This window comes from Balaenoptera ricei, chromosome 17 (genome assembly GCF_028023285.1).
Source record: "Balaenoptera ricei isolate mBalRic1 chromosome 17, mBalRic1.hap2, whole genome shotgun sequence".
Taxonomy (NCBI): Eukaryota; Metazoa; Chordata; class Mammalia; order Artiodactyla; family Balaenopteridae; genus Balaenoptera; species Balaenoptera ricei.
In genome coordinates, this window is record NC_082655.1 from 6,296,494 (window position 1) to 6,302,493 (window position 6,000).

Here is a 6,000-nt window from a genome sequence, read left to right on the forward strand (position 1 = left end):
ACTTTAGAGATTTAGAGTGAGACCCAAATGAGATAAACATTCATTAAAATTTAGTAAGTTTTCTGAGACATAATGTTCACCTAATAAATATTGGTTATTCCCCTTCCTCATTAAAGAGGCTGAAGACTATTATAAACAGAAGTATTATTAGAGCTATTATTAACTTCATAACCCTCTTGCTTCCAATTAAGGGAAATACTTTTTATTAGTGTAATAGAGTATGAATAGAAACTTGAATATCACAATATGTGAACTTCTATTAAATGTATTTAAATGTGTAAATTAAAAACAAACACATCTCAATGTGTGAGTAGTCTGCTAAAATATACCCATTTCCATGGGCCTGGAGGATTAATAATGGCAACAAATAGAGAAAAAAAAAAATCAAGATTAATCCAAGGCAAATTGGTCAAGGGAGCATTCCACTTCATTTATCTAAAGAAACAATAAAAGGACCTGCCATTTTGGGAATGATAATTATGTGCCTTGAGCATGTTATACCTCAAATCATTAAAATAACCCTGAAAGTTAAGTATTTTTATTGGGACTCCAGCCATTGCAAATGACAGGATCTCAAATCTAACTCACAAAAAGAGACGATTTTGTGAAGTGTAAGGTTGGGACCAAAACCAGGCATGGTTGGATTCAGAAGCTCAAATGAGGCTTTGAATTTGACTTTAGCGTTTGCTTGCCTTTCAATATTTCTGCCTTTTATCCTTCTGTGTTGGCTTTGTCATTAGGCAAGCTCTTTCTAGGAGAAGAATCATCATCACTGGATTCCCAAGACCCTCATGACTCATAATCCAAAATTAAAGAATTGTTTTCTTTTCCAGTGTCCATAGACCAATCTCAAGGAGGACACTGAGACAGAGCCCTGCTTAGAGCAGGTGACTTTATTTTAACACTTTCTCATGGTCAGGGTGATGAGATCATTCTCTACTGTGGTGAGCATGGCATCTAAGGGTGGGAAGGAAGTAGGGTCATGATCAGGACAAAATGGAGATGGTAGGAGTGTTGTCCAAGGAAGGATGTGAAATAAATATACACAATATACTATATTGCATTCTTAATTTGCATATGAGAAAACTGAGGCTTGGATGTTTAAATCAATGAATAAACAAAATCTTGCCCAAATCACACAGCTAATCAATGGCAGAACAAAAATTCAGAATGATAACCGATTCTAAAGTCTGAGACCTTCCAGTTTGCCACTTGCTTCTCTAACCCTCCATTAGTGCAAAGGCACCTCCACTGGATATTTCAACAAGGAAGACAAGATCACTGTATTGTATTTGCAAGGTCCAGTTTCTAAGGGACATTTTTATGCTTCCTCTCAGTTTTGTCCTATCTTTGGTACATATATATATATATATATATTAGATTATTCTAACATGTGCCTTCTTTGTGCTATTTCAGATTTTTTAAATGTAATCTACTAAACAATAAGATTATCAGGAAAAAAAAGTTAATTGAAAAGACTCAAGTCATGCACAGTTAAACTTAATAAGTCTTGGATTTTGACCTGGGATTATTTTCCAGTCAAGTCGACAGAGCTGTACAAAATGCCAGAGGATATGAAGGAGCCACACAGGGCTGGTTTCCAAACTGTGCTGGACAGACCCATGGGCTTCCAGGGTTCCTTGGACCCAGGCAGTAAGCAAAAGGAGGCACAGAGCTAGGGTGACTCAGGCACCTCCCACCCCGACTCCATCCAGCTTTATCGGTACCATGTGAAGTGAGGGGGTCACCGCTTTAATAGAAACCTGTGCTGCATCACTCATGGGTCTGATAGCAGAGTGTGGGCATTGGTGCATCTCTAATACATGGTGGTGGGATGGTTGCTTTGGCCAATGACCTGTTAATGATTAGTCTTGGCCCTTCCCTTTAGAGGCATCAAATAGCAGAACACTCCACACAAGTGAAGATGATTACTTCAAAGGATTATTACTCACACAGGTGTAGGCCAAGTGGTCAGAACCCTGGAACAAGAAACCCAAGACTTTCATTAAGTTGCCCAGAAACAGCAGAAAAACAGACTGATAAACTCGTTGACTGTGCTCTCTGGACTCGACAAATGGGCTTTGGGCTCAGCCATCGGCAGCACCAACTCTCCTGTAACCAGTCAATCCAGAGCAGGTGACAGGTAATTTTTTAAACCAATCACTTTATGTAACTGCATGCCTTCTGCCTTTGTCAGAGACAGGCCTTCACTGGCACGGCTCTCTCTCTCCTTCCTACCCATATTGAGGGAAACCCCCAAAGCTTTAAAATAATTGTGTCTGACTTATTCTTTGCAGTTTCATACTCATTCTGTTTCTTTTGTTGTTGTTGTTGTTTTCTCTTGTAATAGTACATTTTAACATTAGTACACTGAACAGAGGTATGCATCTCTTGCTTCTCTCTTCCAGTAGTACGTGAATACACCTATTCACTCAGCAAACAGTTTGGCAGTGATTTTAAGCCAAGTCCTGTGTTACACACCAGACTTGTAAACTAAATAAACACCCCTAGTACTAAGTCCTGATAATACAGTGAGGGTGGTGGTAGAGGGAAAGAATCACAGACACGTAATGATAACGCAAGGACATAAATGCACTGTGAGAGAGACATTTGCAAAGCATTGAGGGAGAACAGAAGTGCTCACTACTCAGCCCAAAGGGAGAGAGACAGGTCAAAGCAGCCTTCCAGGAAAGGGGACACCTGTTCTTCCTTTTTGTCAGTTCTTTATTTTATTGAACATCCAGAAGTGGCTAAAATCTGGCTACAAATGTTTGTTTAAATAATACTGGCTTCCAAATGAGGGAAAGGATCTTTAGGCACCATTGGATAAGGATTTAGGTATGAAGTACCTGTAGCACCATTAGGAAATCTTAGGAAGATTTGACAGTCATGGTCTCTGATGCTCAGTGATGGTCTCTGATCCCGGTTGACCTGACACTTGCTTCTCTTGCCTTTGAGAGTGTTGCTCTAGGCATCTTTAGACCTACACACCTTTTTCTCTTGGGCATGCTATCTATCTCTCCACGAAGGCACATCTTTCCAACATAAGCAACTGAAATTTCAGTGGGAAAGCAAAAGAGGTGTGAAACAATTCTCCTTTTGGACCTTGCAGGTTTAATAAGGAATCTATCATCTCCCCGGCTTCCAGACTCTATGGTTCCAGAGAAGAAACCAGATATGAGGATGTCCCCTTAGGTATTTTGTTCACAACTTCAAGAGAATAAGTTACAGTTTTATCAGAACAAGAGATATGAAGCACAGAGCACTAGTACAGGTGCATCAACTGCTGAGAGTTAAGAGCATAGGTTGGGTGTCAGCAAAAAAAAGTTCACCTTCTGGCAATGTCAATCACTGTGAACTTGGCTAGGTTACTTAACCTGCCTGATACTGTTTCCTCATCTGTAAAATGGATATTGTCTTGGTGTCTACCTCATAGCATGAGAATTAAACCTGAAAGTGTATGGTGAGGAGAGCTTTTGTCAACAGTTTTTCTTATATAAACATTTTTCTCAATTCTGGGAATTTATCCTTAGAGCAAGTTAAGCGTGGTCAGTGTTTGAAAAATTGGAGGAGACTCTCATGACCAAAGAGGGAAGGCAGCCTCAACAGGAGGAGAAGAAAGATTGTTAATTCCAGTTGGAATGTATTTGATGAAAAGCAGGGGATGGAGAAGTTTCACCTAATGCTGATTTAGATGAAGCATTCTGCAAGTGGTATTGTTGCAAGAAACAGTTTTGAGTCTTTACCATTAGCAAGTACTGTGCAGATCACTTTGGAGAACACAAGGGTGAATTGATGCCTTAAGGGCAGGAATTATGTTTACCCATTATTATCTGTCAGGTAGTAGATGGTGAATAAATATGCTTTGAATGAGTGGACTAGAAAAGGCTTCGACTTGATTCTTATAATTTATGTAAAACAGATGTGCAAATAAATGATAATGCAATGTAGAAAGTGGTAACTACTCCGAGTTTGATACAAGTGAAGAGATGGGATAATACCAGAAGCGTGATGGGTCAGGAGGAAGGTGGGACATTTATAAAACATCTCCTTTCTGCCGTTTACAAAACGCTTCACCTGCACAACCTTGAGTAAGTTAGTCAGTTCTAATCGGTGTTTGTTGAACACCCACAATGCACCGGGAATCCCAGGTAATGCACCAGGTTTCTTAATGGAGGGGCCCCAACCTCCCCGTCTGCAAAATGACGGTGGTGGTTATACTGAATTCCTCGGATCTTTGTGAAGTGTTAGTGAAACAGCCTATGCAAAAGCACTTTTTTAAACTAAAAAGTGGTTTTCAACTGTGCATCGTTGTTGAGACGTCTGCTCTGGGAGTTCATTAAGCAGAGAAAGACGACTTCCAGGTGGAGCAATGAACAGAAATGGCCTCCACGTAGAGACCAAAAAAATTACCTGAGTCCTTCTACATTATATCTGTTGAAGCATCATGGAGCATTTCTGAATGTTTCCAAAGAGAAATGAGAAAAATGTACTAATTGAATAAAAGCTGGATGTTTGTCATAAAAATGTCATTCAAAAGGCTTCAGAGAGCATGCTCGGCTAATTAGCCATTATGATCAGGTATCTATGGAAACAGCTGTATATCAGTACTCAAAATAGACAGTCGTTTAACCATTTATCAGAGAAGAAGAACACAGAAGTGAGCCTTGTTCAGTGATTTCTCGCAACATATATACTAGGAGAAAAATGTAGAATTTTAAAGGAAAAAAATAACATTAAAATAAAAAAGATCCAGGTGGGAATGAGGGCGTAGAATAAAGGACGTCGTTTGCAGGACTAAAGCCCACGCCTGTGTTATGTGCATTAGCAGCAACACACATTGGGCCCTTGAGAAGATAATAATTTGCAGGAATATTTCACATATATTATCAATAATACAAAAAACATCGAGCTTTACTTATGTGGTCTAGCAACACAAAGATGAAAAGGATCCAATCTCTGTCCTTGAGGAACTCACAGTATGAAGATCAGGAGAAAGATTTAATAGGGGAGATCCCTGTGAAGCATTCTGGGAACACAGATGAGCACATTACAGATTTGGCGTTGGAGCTGGGGATCAGTGAGAACCACAGGGAAAAGTGGCATTTGAGCATGGCCGTAAAGCCAGAGGGATATTCATGCAAGTGGAGAAGATGGATAAGGAATGGTGCCAGCAACATGCCATGACCTTGAATTATGTGCTCAGTGCCCTGGGAAATGGCCAAAGCAGTGGACTTTGAGGTTCTTCTGAGACTTTGAACACATTACAAATATATCCTAATCTAAGCCTCATAACAACCCTATACTGGGTATTATTATCATCATGCAAATTTTACAAATAATGAAGCAAATGCTCAGAGGTATTCAGTAACTTGCCCATGGTCATCCTGCTAAGAGTCAGGATTTAAATTGATAACTGCTTGACTTACGAGCCTGGGGTCTGCATCCAGCTTCCCACTCTGATTTGCTCTTTGTCTCTGATTCTTCTTCTTTTTTTATTTTTTTGGCTGTACCACACAGCTTCCAGGATCTTAGTTCCCTGACCAGGGATTGAACCCCAGGCCCTTGACAGTGAAAGTACAGAGTCCTAACCACTGGACCACCAGGGAATTACCTGTCTCTGATTCTTTACTGTTCCTCGTTTCCCAGCCTCCTTTGGGATCTTGTATTCAAATCGTCCCAAGATAAAGTTTGATTGGGACTCAGTCATCATCCAACATGGAGCATCTCTGCTAAACAGAGTTCTCATGGCAAGCCACTACAAGGATGCTGGTCCTCTTCTTATGTCTAGCTTATATGTGCATTCAGATTCATGGTCTAGTCAGAAGTGTCCAGGACAAACGTCACATGACACAAGGTATAATTTACGAGCAAGTGGTTCCCAAGGAATGCTGGGCTAAGAAACTGTCTGTGGGTATAGCAGGACTCAAGAGTCTAATAAACTGATCCCCAGTACAAGTCAGCTCCTGTGGACAAGAGTTGAGCCCCTTGATAACTTCC